The 21,184-nt window shown below is 38.9% G+C and overlaps 1 protein-coding gene and 1 long non-coding RNA gene across 15 annotated transcripts in view; one reads left to right on the plus strand and one right to left on the minus strand.

Moving 5' to 3' along the window:
• The window catches only part of GRIK1 (glutamate ionotropic receptor kainate type subunit 1), a 431,814-nt gene that overhangs the window by 243,106 nt on the left and 167,524 nt on the right, over window positions 1-21,184 (plus strand). The gene's annotated exons all lie outside the window — the stretch shown is intronic.
• Window positions 1-21,184, minus strand: part of LOC103350600 (uncharacterized) — a 149,433-nt gene that overhangs the window by 109,714 nt on the left and 18,535 nt on the right. Inside the window, exon 3 of one of the 5 annotated variants that reach the window (XR_016232288.1) lies at window positions 3,041-4,307. The exons of 3 other annotated variants lie outside the window; for them this stretch is intronic. This is a non-coding gene — a long non-coding RNA (uncharacterized LOC103350600). Of the gene's footprint in view, window positions 1-3,040; window positions 4,308-11,094; window positions 11,429-21,184 lie in introns of those variants that run through there. One more of the 5 variants, XR_011387737.2, reaches the window with a different exon arrangement.

Genomic DNA, 21,184 nt, shown 5'->3' on the forward strand with positions numbered 1-21,184 from the left:
TACTTGAAAATTCAAAAAAATGTGCATTCTCACACATTCGTAAGTAGGCATGTGAGTTAATGCAATGTTTCTTGAAGACAATTAGGCAATATTCAGCAAGATTAAAAATGAGGGGCTGGCGATGTGGTGGGTAAAGCTGCAGCCTGCAGTGCCAGCATCCTGTGTGGGTGCCAGTTCAAGTTCCAGCTGCTCCACTTCTGATCCAGATCTCTGCTATGGTTTGGGAAAGCAGTAGAAAATGGACTAAGTCCTTAGGCCCCTGCATCTGTGTGGGAGACCCAGAAGAAGCTCCTGGCTTCTGGCTTCAGATTGGCCCAGCTCTGGCCCTTGTGGCCAATTGGGGAGTGAATCAGAGGGTGGAAGACTTCTCTCTCTCTCTGCCTCTCCTCTCTTTGTATAAATAAATCTTTTTAAAAAATCTTTAAAAATGAACACATTCTTGTTTTAAGATTTATCTAAAGGCAGAGTTCCAGAGAGAGAGAGAGAGAGAGAGAGCGAGATCTTGCATCTACTGCTTCACTCCCCAGATGGCCACAGTGGCCAAGCCTGGGTTATTTCAAAGCCAGAAGCCAGGAGCTTGTCTCATGTAGGTTCAGGGGCCCAAGCACTTGAAACATCCTCCACTGCTCTCCAAGGCCCATTAGCAGGCAGCTAGACTGGGAGTGGATCAGCTGGGGCTGAGCTGGTGCCCTATGGGATGCTGCAGGCCATAGCGTAACCCACAGTGCCACAGCTCCAGTCCCTATGAGCATGTTGTTAGCTTTGAATTTCATGCAAAATAATTACAAAAAGAAAGATGTATATCAATACTATTTTGTCCAAAAGAATATATTTATTGAAGCATTATTTTATAGCAAAGGATTATAAAAATACATAATGTCTAATAATAGTTATTTAAATAAGCTTTAATTTTTAAATATAATATGCACTACTAAAATTATGTTTAGTAAATATTGAATAATACAGAAAATGTCATTAAGTAAAAACACAATGTTATACACAGCATTATTCCAGTGTATATCTATATATAGCAAATAATGTTTAGAGGAAAATAACACCTAAACTTGATATTGCTAACTCTTTGGATGGTAGAATTTTAAATGATTATTCTTTTCACCTTTATTCTTTATTTTCAGAATGTTAAGTCAGGCACTTGAGCTACTTTCCTTTTAACTTAAATAAGAAATAATTATACAAATCTATACAAAATTGGTGCCTAGAAAGCAGGATAGGGAAGCTTAAACTGAAGAATGAGTTTGTCTTCAGACTTTAAAGTAGGGAAAAATCACTAACCAAAAGGAAGAAAAGAGACAAGAAAGAAAGAAAAGAAGAAGTGAAGGAAGGAGGAGAGAAAGAAAGAGGGGCAAAAAATAGAGAAAAGTTAACTAAACAAAAGGTGAAGTGTAACAATGACAGCAAAACATTTTAAGTTCTTGTAATAATTACTGTAGGGTACTATTTAAATAGCTATATGAAAAATAATTAAAATCTTACTGGAATAGATGATAGTCTAAAATATAATATTAAAGTCTACTCAAGATTATTAATAACTAATGAGAAAGTTTAAAAATTTATCAAAGAACTATTTATAGAAGCATTCTGAGCTACACAGCCTTACTGATGAGTTCTTTTAGATTTAAGGAACTTCTATATTTTTTTAAGACATAGAAATTTTTAAAAAGCCATTCTTTACATTTTAGTAAGCTTAGATAATTCTAAAGACAAAATTGGCAAGGCTAACAGACACACATATACACACCATTTTCACTAATAAAAATTCAAAATGCTCATAAAATGTCAGCAACATATTAAAAGAAAAACCTCAGTGATTAAATATAATCTATCCCAGAATTTTAAGGCTGAGTTAATGTAATGTAATCCCATAAAATAGGTCACTAGAAGGGTAAATTGAATCCTGAAAAACATTTAACAAAATTCAATACATATTGTTTGAGGTAATTTGAATTTCTTGTATTATATTAAATTAATGATATTACATCTATTTGAATCCAATCTGCAAATTACAGGTAATGGTTCAATAGTAGAGACATTTTATCTTCTGTTAGAAACTAAATAAGTAGACTTTCCCTCACTTTCTTACTCTGAAAATCTAGCCAATGCTAGAAGCTAAAGAGATAAGTTGGGGGCCAGCGCCGTGGCTCACTTGGCAAATCCTCTGCCTGTGGCGCCAGCATCCCATATGGGCGCCGGGTTCTAGTCCCAGTTGCTCCTCTTCCAGTCCAGCTCTCTGCTGTGGCCCAGGAGGGCAGTGGAGGATGGCCCAAGTGCTTGGGCCCCTGCACCCACTTGAGAGACCAGGAGGAAGCACCTGGCTCCTGGCTTTGGATTGGCGCGGCGCCGGCCATAGCAGCCATCTGGGGCGTGAACCAGCTGAAGGAGGACTTTCTCTCTGTCTCACTCTCCCACTAATTCTGCCTGTCAAATAAAAGAGAGAGAGAGAGAGAGAGAGAGAGAGAGAGAGAGAGAGAGATAAGTTGGACACTCAGAGATGTGACAATACAAGAAAATTCAAAATAAAATTAAAGTATTTAAAAATGATGCAGAAAAGCAAGTCAATGTAAACATACAAAATTAATAAAATCAACAGTAGCAACAAAGAAAAAACAAAATATCAAACTTGTGGAAAAAAGTATCAAATACAAAATATTAATATGTGACTTGTTTTATACAAATATTTTGACAATATAAAATCTCATGTTCTGAGATAGATAGATGAAACTTTTCTAATATTCATAAAAGATTTGATAGGTTTAATGATATTCTCAACAACATTCCAAGTAACCAATATTTAAATCTCTTCAAGAAAATATTTTGTAAGAGTAATTGGAACTTTTTTAAAAAAGATTTATTTATTTATTTGAAAGGCAGAGAGAGAGAGAGAGAGAGAGAGAGGTCTTTATCTGCTGGTTCACTCCCAATGGTTGGAGCTGCGCTGATTCGAAGCCAGGAGCCAGGAGTTTCTTCCAGGTCTCCCAAGTGGGTGCAGGGGCCCAAGGACTTGGGCCATCTTGTACTGCTTTCCCAGGCCATAGCAGAGAGGTGGATTGGAAGTGGAGCAGCCAGGACTTGAACTGGCATGATACATAAACGTGGGCAGAATAGTTAGTGGAACAAAAAAATCCAGAAATTGAATTATATGATGACTCAGTTTACTACAAAGGTGGATGTAACCATCAAGACAAAATTATATAAACATATGCATGTGTGTGTGTGTGTGTGTGTGTGTAAAAACTGTAGTAGCTGTCCCCTACTACCTACACCAGAAGAACTTTTAAAAGGAGTATGTAAGTGTGAGCAGACACAGGTCTGTTCAGTCGCGGTGTCATCACATACTCAGCTACTGGAAGAGTGGCGCAGAGGAAAGCTGTATTTACCTGCAAAAGGTAAAGGAGATGGTGGGAAGGGACAGTTCGTAAAGAAACTGCTCTCCCAAGGCATTTGCTAGGGCTTTTATGACAAAGTTAGGAGAGTGCCCAGGGTGTGGACTAAGGGAAGCAGGGCAGCCCTTGCTGCTGCAGTCTACACCTTCCACATTGGGTTCCTGTGGCTTCCCTTGTTAGTGGCTGGCTGGCTCTCTCTTAGAACAGTGTTGCCAGGTGAGCTTTCCGGGAACATTCTCTGAACAAAGAAGTTCAACACTTACTTACTATTTTCAATTTCTCTGTCAGTATTCCAGTGTTCTGCTTAGATCTTACTTTCTTGGTTATTTAAACAAACAAAAATCCTAAGAGCAATTATGTCTGAATATTTATCAATTCTGAAAGCAGAGGAGAAATTTTTAATAGTAAACACAATAGGACTTCAAAAATTCCATGGAAAATGGAATTTAAAAGTTTATTTTGGCACAAAAAACTCTTGGAATGCATATGAGGAATCTTCAAAAAGTTCGTAGAAAACATGAAAAAAATGCTTCAATTTCCAAACTTTTGTACAAAACAAACATCTTATAATTCAATTTTCCATGAACTTTTTCAAGTATCTTCCTAGATCAAGAATTCCACTCAGGCCAGATCCTGCTACTATAATAAGTAAAAAATAGAGGATTAAAATAAATGCAGATATTTTCTTGCTACAATGACTACAGTGAGAATATTGCAGGCTCTACTGACAAGGCTTCCTTCTGAACTTCAGGCTTGAACCAGGCACTGGACTGAGGGAAGGAGAAGAGCCCTGGGGAGTCTCTTACTTGCTTACCATAGATGACCTAAATGACTTTTACGCAAATGTCGTTGGATAGAATCAGTCACCCAGCCCCACCAACTCCAAGTTAGGTGCAATCCACCCACCTACATAGAAAAGAAAGAACCGGATGTATTAATAACTACTGCAAGTATTTCATGTTTCAAGACAAAATAATCAGTAACCTGACATTATTAAAAGTTTACTATTTCTTTGCCTTTAGCTTTAAGAGAACAGGTCTTCAAAGAAGGAGGTACCTTTCTCTGAAGGGAGGAGAGAACCTCCACTCTGACTATGACCTTGTCTAAACAAGATAAGAGTCGGAGAACTCAAGGGGCTTCCATAGCCTTGGAAACTCATGACTGGAGCATAGGGAGATTACTGATGCCATAGACAGGAGTGTCAATTGGTAAAGTCAACAACAGGAGTCACTGTGCACTTACTCCTCATGTAGGATCTCTGTCCTTAATGTGCTGTGTATTGAGATTTAATGCTATAATGAGTACTCAAATAATATATTTCACTTTGTGTTTCTATGGGGGTGCAAACTGTTGAAATCTTTACTTAATGCATACTAAACTGATCCTCTGTAAAAAAAAAAAGAAAAGAAAAGAAACTATCAACTCCCAACTTGACTCTCACTGGGATTAAACATGACAATAGGTCTGATCTGATTTCATCATCATTAAAAAAAATCATCTATTATTTTTCACTTTATGTTTCTGTGTGGGAGCAAACTGTTGAAAGCCTTACTTAATGTATACTAAGCTGATCTTCTGTATATTAAGATAATCGAAAATGAATCTTGATGTGAATGGAAGGGGAGAGGGAGTGGGAAAGGGGAGGGTTGTGGGTGGGAGGGACGGTATGGGGGGGAAGCCATTGTAATCCATAAATCGTACTTTGGAAATTTATATTCATTATATAAAAGTTAAAAAAAAATAAAAAAATAAATAAAAAATTAAAAAAAAAAAAATAAAAAAAAAAAAAGAGCTAAATAATAAACTGAGACAATATTAGCAATAAAAATTCAAAGGTTTTACATCCTTTTTTAGAAAGTAACATATCAACAACAAGTCTTAAAATATAAAAAGGCAAAGACAGGAACAAGTAATTTAAAATTAGACATGCAAATAGGTAGCAAATAAGCTTTTAAAAATTAAACATCAATATTCAAATAGATGCAAATCAAGCCAATAACAAATGTTTTCTGCCGCCATTTGACTTAAAAACATACAGCTTATCCATTTTATTATTATTTTTTTGTTCTAGTACTATTGGTTGAACTCTGTAATTAACACACAATTATTCTTAGGTGTTTAAGTTTTAACTGAAAAGTAATCCCTGTTAAATATAAGAGTGGGAATAAGAGAGGGAGGAGATGTACAATTTGGGACATGCTCAATCGGACTTGCCCCAAATGGTAGAGTTAGAAACGTGCCAGGGATTCCAATACAATCCCATCAAGGTGGCATGTACCAATGCCATCTCACTAGTCCAAGTGATCAATTTCAGTTCACAATGGATCACACTGATAGGTCTAAGAGTCAAAGGGATCACACAAACAAGACTAGTGTCTGCTAATACTAACTGATAGAATCAAAAAGGGAGAGAACTATCCAACATGGGAAGTGAGATACACAGCAAGCCCATAGAATGGCAGATGTCCTAAATAGCACTCTGGCCTCAGAATCAGCCCTTAAGGCATTCGGATCTGGCTGAAGAGCCCATGAGAGTACTTTAGGCATGGAAAACCAAGACATTCTGGGGGAAAAAAAAAAGAAGACCTAAATGAAAGATCTCTATGAGTGAGATCCCAGTGGAGAGAATGGGGCCATCAAAGAAGGAGGTACCTTTCTCTGAAGGGAGGAGAGAACTTCCACTTTGACTAAGACCCTGTCTGAATAAGATCGAAGTCGGCGACTCAAAAGGCTTCCATAGCCTTGGCAACTCATGACTAGAGCCAAGGGAGATTACTGACGCCATAAACAAGAATGTCAAATTGTTAAGTCAACAACAGGAGTCACTGTGCACTTACTCCTTATGTGGGATCTGTCCTTAATGTGTTGTCCAATGTGAAGTAATGCTATAACTAGTACTGAAACAGTATTTTACTCTTTGTTTTTCTGTGTGAGTGCAAACTGATGAAATCTTTACTTAATATATACTGAATCGATCTTCTGTATATGAAGATAATTGAAACTGAATCTTGATGTGAATGGAAGGGGAGAGGGAGTGGGAGAGGGGAGGGTTGCGAGTGGGAGGGAAGTTATGGGGGAAGCATTGTAATCCATAAACTGTACTTTGGAAATTTATATTTACTAAATAAAAGTTAAAAAAAAAAACTAAAAAAACAAACAAACAAAAAAACATACAGCTTCTGATTAAAGCCCAAATTCAATTAGACATTTTTACACAGTAGATACAAGTATGAGTTGGTCAGCCTTCACATCCTCATATCAGTTTAAAAGCATTATTGTTTATACATTATGACCTAATAATTACATTTTCCAAAATTCTCCCAGTGAAATCATAGGAAGTGGCAAATATTATTCATAACAGTGAGCACCTATAGCAAGAAACCCAGAGAGGTGGGAAACACAAAGGCTCTTAACAGGTTTATTCTGCCAGCTGGCCCAGAGGAGAGTTCAGTCTCCAAATTCTGGGCCTCCAGCAAATCAGGACATTGTCTTGTACACACAACAGCTTTATGTTTCCTATACATATTCAGTTATTCAACTTTTGGTTGGATATTCTAGAGCCATAACACTGCCTACACAACTGTTACACAAAGTCACTCCTGCATGCACCTGAATCACTACAGTTGGCCTAATAGTGTTGCTGTAGTTGGCCTTGCCCCATTTGCTGCAGATGACCTAGCTGCGGTCACTGTATTTCTCTGAAAATCCCTACAACCCCTGTTCCCCAAAAGCCCCTGCTTCAATTCTCTACCGGTTCTACCTTTAGCCAGCATTTTTTTCCTAACCCAAGGAGAGGGGCCCCTCGGGGTCCTCGCCACAATCTGACAATTTACCCAACAAAGTGAGATGGATTCAATAAACGATGGTGATGGTATATTAGCCAACCACTAAAAACACAGGTTGTTCTCACGGAGAGATGAATATATGATGGTGCAATGTGAAGATAGTTAGGTATGATCTTAACTAGTTCATTTCAGGAACACTCAGGTATGTACACAGGATAAGACTAGAAGGAAAATTACCAAACTTAATAATGATTGTTTCATGGTGGCATGATTATACCTTTTTGGCTACTTTTTCTTTTCAATATTCTATCCAATTTACATGTGTATATCTATTTTTAAATAAAGGTTTAAATATAATTTTTTGCTTTTTCATTTTAATTGATTTATTTTGATTGAAAGGCACATAGACAAAAAGAGACAGACACAAACACACACACACACACACACACATAGATCATCAATCCACTGGTTTACTTACCAAATGCCCAAAATGGCCATGGTGGATCCAGTCCAAATTTGGAGGCCAAGAATTCAATGTAGGTCTCCTATGTGGGTGGCAGGGAATCAACTCTCTAAGCCACCACCTGCTGCCCCACTAGGGTGCACATAAGCAGGAAGCTGGAATTGGCAGTAGAGCCGGGACTCAAACCCAGACCCTCTGATATGGGACACAGATGTCCCAAGTGGCATTTTAACCATTGCGTCAAATGCCCTCTACTAAAATAAAATTACATAGAATAAAAAACATGGCAGGACTTCCTGGACAGTGGTACCAGCTGCAGGAGTTCACAGAATGTGGCATATTTTAAAATATGTGTAAATAAGTGGCAAGGTAGACTTTCATATTTTAGTATTTTTAAAATAAGCAGAGTATATTTCCAAAAGCCCCCCTTTTGAAGCATTCCTAACACAATCCCTCTGTGATGATGATGTTAACTGTGCCTTATTTTTTATTATCAACTTGTAGTTTTCCCGTATGAGTGCATTATTCAAACTTACCTTTCTTCATCTGGGACCAAACGACTTCACAAAGAGATTTTCTCTGAGAAATAACTTCCATCAAACATATTCATTATTCATGTCAGTGCAAACTCTCAGTTCATTTTACAGTGTTGGATCTCAGAATGCATCTGTAAGCAACCTAAGAAGTAATGCTCTACTGAAAGATTTCCCTTGCTCTGGGATAACCTGATGAGCAAGAGCAAATACAGATTCCATTCAGGACTTTAAAAGAGAAGGGTTTTGGTAAATATGTAAGTGCTTACACCTGAGATTCTGTAACCTTTTTAGATGTTCTAAAACACTATTGTTGCTCAGACACCATTTTGCACAATTTAAAGTCAGTGATTGAAAAATTGAAAGCATAGCTTATTAATTTTTTTAAGATTTTTTTTTTATTTGAAAGGTAGAGCTACACAGAAATAGAGAAAAGAGAGGGAGGGAAAACTTCCATCCTCTGGTTCACTCCCCAAGTGGCCACAACAGGCTGGGGAAGGCCCAGGCCGAAACCAGGACCCTGGCACTCCATCCAGGTCTCCCACATGGGTGGCAGGGGCCCAAGTGTCTGGGTTACCTTCTGCTGCTTTCTCGAGTGCCCTAGCAGGGAGCTGGATCTGAAGCAGAGTAACACTGAGGGGAACCAATGCTCATATGGAATGCTGGCATCCCAGGTAGTGGCTAACCTGCCGTGCCACAACAGTGGCCCCTTTGTTAATTTTCTAATGTTGAACATTTAGAAAAACACAGAGATAATTTAAAAATTAGATGGAAACTAAAAGAAAAATAAGGAGAGACTGTTGTAAAGAATATTGCATTTTTAAACATTTACACAAGGAAAAGGGCACTTTTTATATTGAAGTACTTATGTTTGATTACTGCCTCTGGCTCCTGATTCCAGCTTTCTTCTGATGCAGACCCTGGGAGGTAGCAGTGATGATTAAAGTTATTGGAAACTGCCATCCACACAGGTAAATCTAGATTGGGTTCCTGGCTCCCGAGTTTGGCCTGGCCAACGCTGGCCATTTTGAGTATTTGGGGAGTGAACTGGCAGATGGGAACTCTCTATCTGACTCTCTCTCTCTTTCCATCTCTCTGTTACTTAAATAAATTTATTAAATAAATATTTATATCAGATGCCAATGACCTGAACCCTACCTGCAGCTGTGTTTGAGATATGATCACAAGATGTTTTGGTTAAATAGACACACAGACTATCTTCATGTTTAAGCTATTATTGTAAATGTAAAATGTGTATAAAAATTGACAGTATGAATCCAATGCCAATTTCTCAAAAAAACAGTGCCATTATTAGTTTATAATTCTGACCCAGAAACTGACACTGGGTTCTTATGTGTTTTGATTGCAAACACAATATTAAAGTCTAAATGATTTTATTCTCAAACAAGGCAGGTCTCTGGCTCAAATTTCTCAAAATGTGTACCTTGGGATAATTCCACTGCATGTCACAGCTACAAGGAAACTATCCTGTAATCCAATGAATGTGATGAACATTGGGTGATTAAGCAGAGTCAAATTGTTTCCTTTACTACAGGTCCTTTGAGAGCCTTAGATGTACTGAGTGGTGTGAGTTTTTAGAGGGAGTGACACAAAGCAGTGCTTCCCAAGTGTATTTGACCAGTAAATTCCCTTTGTGTGTGGCATCTCATGGGCGACTTCTTTGCACACACATTGGTAAATGCTGCTCTGTTGGAGCATTAAGCTCCCATGTGTCCTGGCTTCAGACCTCATTTCACATCTTTAACACCAATATTTCCTTCTCAGCAAGAAGAAATTTCAGTTTGAGAAATAGCAGAAATAGAGGGGACATAAACTATCCAATCAGCACAAACACATAGCATAGCTTGCCTGGAAATACAGGTTTTGAACTTGGCATATTCTATTCCTTTAATTAATAAACTGATAACTGGCATTGTGAGCCCTTTAGCATACATATGTCATTTAAGCGAGATGTTAAAGCTAAAAACTGTTCTTCAGAGACATGAAAACAATTATAGACATTCATGTGAATAAAAGTTTGGCAGGAATTCTTTGGCAACATTCCTTGGTTCTTGCCTGTAATCTGCAGCTGAATAGGAGATGAGCCTTCCTCCATGATCCTACAGCACTGGCAGCCTGATGAAAAGTGAGCATTTAGAGAGGATCAGAGCTTTGAAAGTGCCTGGGTACAATGGCCCATAATAGTTGGGAGAGAGTGAGCAATCACTGCTAACAAGGCAGTAAGGGGGAGTTTAGACACTGCTGCAAACCTCAGCCACTACCCTTTCCCTTCCTCACCTCTCACAGGTTTCTAGGACCCCAGAACACATTGCTTCATGGGGTACAGTGTATTAAGCACAAGGAAGAAAATCAATTCATCGAATCCACCATTTATTGGGAACAATGAAGTAAATCCTAATCACTGCCTTTACTCCTGGCACACAGACAAGTTTCAATAAACATTGCTCTAATACCAAGGTACAGGCATGCTTTGGGCTTAGATTCCACACCAAAATAAATTCCTACAAATATGTACTGGATTCTATGTTATCAAAAGGGAGGAAGAGTTCACCTTTGGTTGGACGTGTTGTTGGGGGTAGGGATCCCCAATTTATGTAGGAGGGATCGAGAACCCTGGTTAGGCTTGGAGAGACTCTCAGCTAGACATAACCCAGGTTCTTGTCCTCCTATATGTAAGAATACATCCAGGAGATTTATGTAAAAGTGAACAGGAGAACAAGATTTATTGAATGGTAAAAAGACAATACAAACTCAGACATGAGTGTGAAAAACCTCAAGAGTGAGATTTGCCCCCAACACCAGGTGGGTTCATCCTTTTATAGGACGGGGGTGGTGTCCCAGGCAGGGCCCAATTAACGATCCAAATCAAACAGGATTTGGAGTGGGGATGTACTATACATGGTGTTCTCCAGGAAGGTGTCATAGCATCTAGAGCATGATGGAAAGTGAGGTTTCGCTGCATAAGTCTTCAGCCATGCCAAAAGACCATGGACGCTGATGGGATTTGGCCAGTATACATGGCTTGGGTGCTGGAAATTCTTAACTCCTTGTCTCTTCCCAACTCCCTGCCTCACCCACATCAGAGGCATAAGGAAAATTTCCATGTAGAAGAAGACAGCATGGTTCTCTTGCTTCATGGATGGAACCATTGATTGTTGTACATGTTTTCCTTTTCTGTTATCTTCCATGGGCATTGCAAGCTATTCCAATAGACTGGAAGTTGTGCTGAGAACAAGAGCCAATTATTTTTCATTTTTGTTTCCCCCACTGCTTCTTGTATGGTCTTAGACATTAATATACAATCAATAGTGTTTCATAAATGAAATTGAATACTGAATAACACTGGAAAAAGAGTAACTTTGGCTTTGCTTTTAATGCGCAACTCAAACTGCCTATAATCTATAACCTTTCCCTTACTGGTCACCCTGAGAAGCACATCAGTCATTCCTTGCTCCATGGAAGCATTTGCTTCCTCCTTGAAGATCATTCCTACTCAACCCATGTAAAGTTCTTTGAGGCATCGAGGAAAGATCTTGGATGTGGTAAACAACTCTGGAGTGACATCACTTTTCTCCCTCTCCAAGCTACATCAGTATCTTGACACCTGTAGTGAGGTTACAGCAGGACCACTGAGGCTGTCTTTGTCCTTACCAACAGCTCTGTCCTTATTCAGAGCCTCCTGACAATAATTTAGCTACCTCTTATCCATTCACTTCCTGTTACATCAGGAAATGCTTGCTTCCCATCCAAATTAATCTAGAGTGAATTCTTTACTAAAAGTGCTTTGCTCTCCAGCAGTAACCAGTAAAACAAGCAGAGGGAAGCCGAATGAGCAAAACAGGATTGATCTAAGGGAATCGTAGGATTTAAATAGATAGGCTTGAAATTAAAGGTGCAGTAAATACAGGCCTATAGTAAATTGCTTATGATGTAATAAACTAGAATTATGGATGTGGCAATAAAGAAAGGCAATATAATATTATATATTTAAGGAGCAGCTATCAGCAAAGGAATAGATCAGATTGCCATCTTGTTTCTGCTGATAGCTTCTGGAACGGTTATTATTCCACAGGAATGTAAAACAGGAGTCACTACTACTTTTCATTTCTTGATTGACATCTAAGGGTTCAGTCTTCCTTCTTCAGTGACCTAGTAATTTGTCACAATGAGCACAATACAGCTAGTTAGGGAGTTAACTGGGTTTGCTAGAATATAGGCAATTATATCCTGGCCCTGTTATATTCAGAATAAAATAGAAAAATATAATAAACAAAAACACCAAATGAGGTATATAGTACAGCTATGGGTGGTATTTACAAAATCAAGTTAGATTGGTAAAAATTGCTATTTGAAATACTGAATAAAATGATATTTATAAGCAGGCAAGCAATACAAAAATTAAACAAGGTATATTAAAATTTGCTTCAGAACATCAAGTTATTGTACTAATTTCCTATAACTGCCATAGTAAATTAACGCAAATTCCACAGCTAAAAACAAGATAAATTTATTCTCTCACAGTTCTACAGCCTAAAAGTTCAAAATCAAGGGGTAGGTGTACTTCCTCCTAAGCTTGTAGAGGAGACTCAGTCCCTTGCTTCTCTCAACTTCTAGGGGCTCCTTGGGTTGTGGCTGCATCACTCTAATCGGTGACTCTTTCAATCTATACTAGCCCTTGTGTGATGCCACCCAGTGTCATGGCTTTAAATATCACATCCATAGCAATGATTCCTAGATTTCTATGTCCAGACTTAATCTCCCCATGAAATCCAGATCAGTGTTCCTGGTGCCCAAGGTGACATCTCCACTTGGATTTCTAACATGCATCATAAGTTAATTATGCTCCAGATCAAGTACTTTCTGCACTGTACCTCACTTTGGTCAAAGGCAATGTTGGGCCCAAATGTCATCCTTGACTCTTTTTCTCTCATTTATTTTTCATTGGAAAATCTTGCTACCTCTATTTTCATATATCTATATATCTATAGAAATGGATATCTATATCTATATATATATCTATATAGATATAGATATAGATATATTCTATATATATATTCTATATATATTCTATATATATATTCTATATATATTCTATATATATATTCTATATATATTCTATATATATATCTATATAGATATAGATATCCATTTCTATAGATATATAGATATATAGATATATAGATATCTCTCTATATATATAGATATATATCTATAGATATATATCATATAGATATATGAATATAGAGGTAGCAAGATATATCTATAGATCTATATATATCTATATATATCTATAGATCTATATATCTATATCTATATATATCTATATCTATATATATCTATATCTATATATCTATATCTATAGATCTATATATATCTATAGATAGATATATATCATATAGATATATGAAAATAGAGGTAGCAAGATTTTCCAATGAAAAATAACTGAGAGAAAAAGAGTCAAGGATGACATTTATATATATATATATGTATATATATATATATATAGGGAGAGAATATTTTCATATTCTAGCATTCAACCACATTTCCCCAAACTCAAGATACTAATCTGTAAAAAGTCACCATCATCCTTCATTTGAGTTAACAAAAAGAATCTTACTGAAGTTGTCTCTTATATTAACAATTACAAGGGCCAATCTTGTTTTCTTTGCTCTTATTCCTGTCCCCCCCTTAGTATAAAAACTAGGGTGACAGCCTTGAAATATATCCAACTACTTGTTTAAAGCCCACTGCTGGCTTCCTATCTCACTCAGAGTAAACTCATGGTTTTATTAAGAACCATAAGGTCCCCTGTGACCTGCTCCAGTCCACCCTCATCATTTCTCTGAGCTCACTGTCTACTGACGTCCAACTCAGCAAACTTCAGCCTCACTCTTCCTCAGAAATGGTAGTAGACAGTTCCTGCCTTACAACACTCTTCTCCCTCTGGCTGAAATGTTCTTCTCCTAACATCTTCACTTTCCTTGGGTTTTTACTTGAAAGTTGTGCTTGCAGTGAGAATTTCCCTGGCCTCTCACCCTGACATAACTATGCCCTTCAACCTGTTCATGATTTGTTCTCCTTCCAGAATGAAACCTCCTGCTATGGTTTGAATATTATTTGTCTCCAGCAAAACTCATGACAAAATTTGACAATGTAGTGGTCTTGGGAGGTAGGGCCTTTAAAAGATGGCTAGCTCAGGACCAGCGCTGTGGCTCACTTGGATAATCCTAAACCTGCGGTGCCAGCATCCCATATGGGCACTGGGTTCTAGTCCCAGTTGCTCCTCTTCCAGTCCAGCTCTCTGCTGTTGCCCAGGAGGGCAGTGGAGGATGGCCCAGGTGCTTGGGCCCCTGCACCCACATGGGAAACCAGGGGAAGCACCGGGCTCCTGGCTTCGGATCGGAGGGCCGTTTGGCGAGTGAACTAACAGAAGGAAGACCTTTCTCTCTCTCACTGTCTATAACTCTACCTGTCACATAAATTTAAAAAAAAGAAACTAATTTATTAAAAAATATATATAGTTAGTTCATAGGGACTCTACACTCATGAATGTAACATTGTTTCTTGCTCTTGCTCCTATGGGGCTGGACCAGTTATGGTGACAGCATACTGCAAAACAAGCCTGGCATCTCCTCTCACTCACTGGCACACATGATACTCTTCCACACATCGCTGTGTGTCCAGGGTTTCTTGTTGTTGTTGTTGTTGTTTTCTACCATGTTATGATGCAGAACAAGGCACCCCTCAGATGAGGTTCCCTAATCTTGAACTTCCCCAACCTCAACAACTGTGAGCCAAAATAAACTTCTCTTTACAAATTGCCCAGTCTTGGATATTCCATTACTGCAACAGAAAGTGGATCAAGAAAGCTCTAGAAGCCTGATTTTTGTATTTTTGTCTCTTTTGTCCCCTGGTGATTTCCCAGTGTCTAATATGTTGTCTTGGTATCTGACATACAGTAGTAGACCAGATATTTTATAATAAATAAATAAATGTGTGAATCATCAAATGAATAATTTCTTCAATAAAATCATGGGCATAGCATATATAACCATGAGTTGAAGTCAAAACCAAAAACAACTAAATACATGCTGAGTGTTATTCTATGGCATTTCTGAAATTGCCACTATTAGAATTTGTTCACTAGGGCCAATGCTGTGGTGTAACAAGTAACGCCACTGCCTGCAACACCAGCATCCACGGGTAGTAGTTCTCAAGTCCCAGCTGCTCCACTTCTGATCCAGCTCCCTGCTAATCTGCTTGGGAAAGCAGCAGAAGATGGCTCAGCTCCTTGGGCCTGCGCACCCATGTGGGTGACTGGGATGAAGTTCCTAGCTCCCAGGCTTCAGCCTGGCCCAGTCCTAGCCATTGTAGCCAATGAGGAGTGAACCAGTCAATGGGCGGATGACCTCTTTCTCTGTCTCTCTCCCTCCCTCTCTCTCTCTTTCTCTCTCTCTCTCTCTCTCAATCTCTGCCTCTGCCTCTCTCTGTCTGTAATTCTGACATTCAAATACATAAATAAATTTATTATTATTTTTTTTAATTTGAGAGCTAGAGTTGCAGACAGTGACAAGGAGAGACATAGAGAAAGGTCTTCCATTCGCTGGTTCACTCTCCAATCTGCCACAACACCCACAGCTGAAATCCGAAGCCAGGAGCAAAGAGTTTCTTCCAGGTCTCCCACATGGGTGCAGTGGCCCAAGCACTTGGGCCATCTTCTACTGCTTCCCCAAGCCATAGCAGAGAGCTAGATAGGAAGAGGATACCAGAATGGGTACCCAAATGGGATGTCGACACTGCAGACAGAGGATTAACCTACTGAGCCACAGCACCAGCCCCAGTAAATAAATTTTTAAAAAATGTATTTGTTCACTATTATGTCAAGTTAGAGCAATATATTTTATAGGAATATGATTGAATATCACTATTTTCTCATGCTTTGTTCATCATTATATGAGATGACTTTCATGGCATAATGCAATGTTGTTTTTCTTAAATTCCTTCTGAGAGGAAGGGAGTAATTTTCACAGTTTCAACTCATCTTCCAGCAAAGGTCCCATCTAGAAGGAATTGAGATGGAAACAACAGACAGTGGTACAGGAGTCTTCAAAAAGTTCATGAAGATGCATTTTAACAAAAAATTATGCATGAATTTCAATTTTTGTAAATAAATTTATCACATAATTTCATTTCCCATCAACTTTTTGAAGAACCACCACAGAACTGTGCCACTTTGTGATACATGCACATAACAAGAGCCTCAGTTTCCACCATGCTAGATTTATATTGACTTTGGGATCCTCCCCTGCTTCCTGGAAACAGTGTTTGGAAAGCAGGTTAGGAAGCAGGTTATCAAGTATCCTTAGAACTTTGAAAATTTCAGTAAGTGAAATACAGAGCCAAGACCTTTTTATATAGAGGTTGCGGGGACCCATCTCAAACATGATTCAGTGCATATCATATGTGGTTTAAGAAAATTCTATAAACCATTGCTTTGGGTTTACTTGTAAACTAGTAAGCAGCACAGAATTATTCTTATCCTTCCTTAAGAGCCATTCATTGCCTACAATGACTCTGTTTTTGACCCAATAGTAGGACGTGTGATTATGAACAACTCTAATAAGTCTAGATAGAATTATGTGGTACAAAGCACTACACCTCATTTTCCTACCACTCATCACAACCACCATCCTCCATGGAAGGTAACCTGCTCCAGATGTGGGGTGTTGCCTACTGTGGTTTCTACCTATGTCTATGTGCTTATGTCCTCACTTGACTTCACTGGTGCAGAAGTCCAACCAACAGAGACAGAAGCATTGCCATGCTGATGGGACTCTGCTACCTAACCTGAGATTTCAAGTGAACTCCTCTTTGCTTGTCTTAAATAGCTATGCAATAAAATTATTTTAAATTTCAAGATCCCTGGTTTAAAAAAAGATAAATGACTTGTCTGCAAGGGCTACTATAACAAAATACTACAGCCTGGGTTGCTTTAACAGTAGACATTTATTTTCTCACAGTGTCGAACCAGCAAACTCAAGATCAAAATGTCAGTAGGTTTGGTTTCTCCTATGGTCTCTCTCCTTATCATACACATGGCCATCTTCTTGTTATGTTCCATGGTGGTCTGTCCACTGCGTCCTTGCATTCCTACCATATCTCCATGTGTACAAGTTTACTGATATAAGGATAGATGGATGAAGGCCCACCATAGCCACCTCACTTCAGCCTAACCACTTTTCAAGGGTCCTATTTCCAAAGAAACTCATGTTACTAGGTACTAGGTTTTAGGGCTTTGACATATGAATTTGGGGATATACAGTATAATATATAACAATGATGGACAGAAAAATGTTTTGGAATTCCAAAGCCATTCGAAATGGGACACATACCTTATTGTTTCATAATCTTTTTTAAGGACTATGTGTGGTATGTGTGGTCCTTTTGTTCAAGAAAAGGAACACAAAGAATAAAGGACCAATGCTTTGAACACTAACTCTTCATTGTACCAACATCTGTCTTCCCACCAAATTACAAACTACAATGGGAAAAAGGAACACAAGAACCCCTAGGCTCCTGAAAATGAAGGCCATATATGCATATTTGTTAAGAACAGATAAAGTTTTAATTTTCAGAACTCATATCCATTTTGGTATTTGCAAGAAATGTGATTTTACCTTTATCATTTCCAAGGGCACAAAGATTCCCATAGGAAGTCAATCACTAAAGGAAGAAAATCCATCCTCCTCTAATTTCTGACCCTTTATCTAGACAGTGCGACCCAATCACCCAGTATGGTGGTATCAGGCCACAAACAAAATTAAGCACTAATGATGCCTTTTGACCTTTGCTCAAGCTTTCTATTGCTGATAAGATAGATGATTTTGTACCAACCACTTCTAGTTTATAAGGGCTGGTGTGTGATCTGTAAGTCGCTAATTTGATTCACATCATCATGAAAACAAAACAATCATTTAACAATATTTCTCCCACTTCAGGAGCACATGAGATGTGACTGAATGATGAAAGAGAATATGGAAGACCCAGGCCTGCTGACTGGGAGATTTCTCACCCTCCTATGTTCCATCTGCCCTGTCTGCTCAATGGCTACCACCATAGACAGGAGCAAGTTGTTCCTCATCCTGAATCCATGAATCTCTTATGTATTCCCTCATCCCAGGCCTGACCCTGGAAATGCTTACATCTCTCCCTGAGCTTCAGTTATTTCCTTAGTTTCACCTTTTCTGTCCCTTTTATGATTCATTGCATTGTTAGGCATTCAAGTTATGCTCATCTCAAATAAGAAAGTGCAAGAGAGAAAAAAGCTAGTCAGAACGAGATGCCTCAATGTTAGGGGAAAGAGAAAGATGAAGAAGAAAGGGGGGTACAACAGCAAGAAGAGTAAAAGGAATTTGGGAATGAACAGGGAGGGATTCTTCCTCTCATATCAGTGGGACATGGGTCTTCCAAATAACTGAATCCAGAAGTGCACTACATGAAGATTCCCATAGGCTGAAAATGTCTCATTGTCAGCCCACTCCAACAAATCCCAAGAATAAAAGAAAGAGACAGGCCAGAAATTTGGTACATCAGTTAGGGCACCTCCTGGGACTCCTGCATCCCATATCAGAGTGTGCAGTTCAATTCCAGCTTCCTGTAATGTGGAGGGCACCCAGGAAAACAGTAAGTGATTCCCCCAAGTGCTTAGATCCTTGCCATCCACATGAGAGACCTAGATTGAGTTATGAGCTCCTGTCTTTAGCCTGGGCACACATTTGGAGAGTAAACCAGTGGATTAGAGGTATCTCGCATCTCTGTATGTCTCTCTGCCTTTCAAATAAATAAATAAACATTTTAAAATAATTTTTAAAAGAGAAGGGAGAGACGCAGAATTATTCAGCCCCTAGGGTGTCTCTGCTCTGATTAGTCGTATTAGTTTTGTCTAATCTGAAGCTGGGGGAAGAAGAAGGAGAAAATGATTAGCCCTTAAAAAGATTGCCCCTGTGTGAGGTATTGGTCTGGCTTTAGTAATCATTTTCTGCTGTTTCCATCATATCTTATTTTCTTTATGTTTCTCCACATACCTCATGTCACTATAGGCTTTTGGTATTTATCAGCAGCTCTCTCTAGGAGAAAAGGAGAGCATTAAGGAATGGTGAGGTAATGACACCATTTATAATGCCTGTTTGGTGAAAGAATGAATGGAAATTGCCCTCAAAATGACAAAGTATTCACCTACACACTACCTACACACATAAACACACACACACACACACACACACACACACTTACAGTTCTCTTAAATCCAGGCACATTCAGCTGTATGTAAAGCATAGCCATACTCCAAAAGAACGAGGTCGAGGAAAGCTGACAGTGCTGCAGTTGGTGCCAGCTCCTTTTTGTACCCTCATTACCCAAGTACAGTAATACCAGCTTATTTCTGGGGGAGCAGTTGATTTTAGAACTCTTTGTCTGCATTATACATTTTGCTTTACAAAGCACCCCTGCAAGGGAAGCAAGTTGGCATTAGTAGCCCAAATTAGAGATGCAGAACAACAGAAATAACCTGATGAGGGCAGACATACACACAAACTTATTGGACAGACAAACATCTAAGCTTGTCACAGAGCAGAATTTGCGACTTTAAAACCAGAACAAAATACCTCCTACCTTGTATGCTACCAAGTTTAAGTGAAATGTAGCTGAAAGATCTAATTCATAGTAACTTTCTTCCTGGTACTTAAAGATTTTTCCCAGAGCCAGTATTGGGGTACAGCACTTGAGAGCCACCACTTGAGAGGCCCACAGCCCATACTGGAGTGTTTTTTTTTTTGAGTCTTGCCTACTCAACTTCTATTTTTTTCATGATTTGTTGTGTTTATTTGAAAGGCAGACTGACAGAGAGAGACAGAGAGAGAGGGAGAGAGATGTTCCAACTGCTGTTTTACTCCACAAATGATGACAAGGTTGGGGGCTAAACCAGGCTGAAACCAGGAGCCTGGAGCTCCATCTGTGTCTCTGGTATAGCAGCAGGGGCCCAGGAAATCAAGCTATCTTCCACTGCCTTCCTAGGCACATTAGCCAGGAGATGGATCAGAAGTGGAGCAGCTGGGACTCTAACTGGCACTGCAATATGGGATGCCAGTGTTGCAAGCAGTTTGGATTAAGCCACTGCACCAGACACTGGCTCCTTTCTTCTCTGCATCTGACCTGGCTTCCTGCTAATGTACAGAGAGGTGGCAGATGACAGCTCAAGTGTTTAGTACCCTCTCACCCACAAGGGAGATTCAGATGGACTTCCAGGCTCTTGGACTACATCTGGCTGCAGTAAGCATTTGGGGAGTGAACCAGCAAATAGAAGATATTTCTCTCTCTCTCTCTCCCCGTCTCCCTCTCCCCCCACCACTCCTTCTCTCTCATTGTTGTTCTGTTCTGTCTTTCCAATAAATAAACCTTAAAAAAAAACTTTCTCATAGAGCATTGGTGAATTTCAGAAATCCAGAACTTCCATTTAAAATAATCAATCAAGAAATGACAAAATCCTTAAGGAAGAAACAGCAGAAGAAACTGGTGAGGGTTCAGACACTGCTTTAGAAAATTGGGAGGTGTGACAGGGAACTGCTAGGGTGGATGTCTTACAAGTGCTAAGAGACCGAAATTACAGTTATTCATCCACATATTCACCTGGGAAACTAAAGCTGGACATGAACTTGGCATGATGGTAACCACCAGAAGGGTAAGCTCAGAGAACCAAAGAACCCACCTCTGGAAAGCACAGTTGAGGTTGGTATATAGAGCCGTTGTGGTTGTTTTCATTAAGACTTCTGGAATAATTTCATTTTAGTCGACCCTTTTCATGTACATCTTTAATAAAAACAATTCTTTCTTTAAAAAAAGAAATTCAGAACTTCTGTTTATCAGTCAGGTGCCAGTTCTTTTCATTAATACAGATTAACGGTGCTCACCAAAAGTTGCATCCTG

The sequence above is a fragment of the Oryctolagus cuniculus genome, chromosome 4 (assembly GCF_051225735.1).
Source record: "Oryctolagus cuniculus isolate XC-2025 breed Fujian yellow rabbit chromosome 4, ASM5122573v1, whole genome shotgun sequence".
Taxonomy (NCBI): Eukaryota; Metazoa; Chordata; class Mammalia; order Lagomorpha; family Leporidae; genus Oryctolagus; species Oryctolagus cuniculus.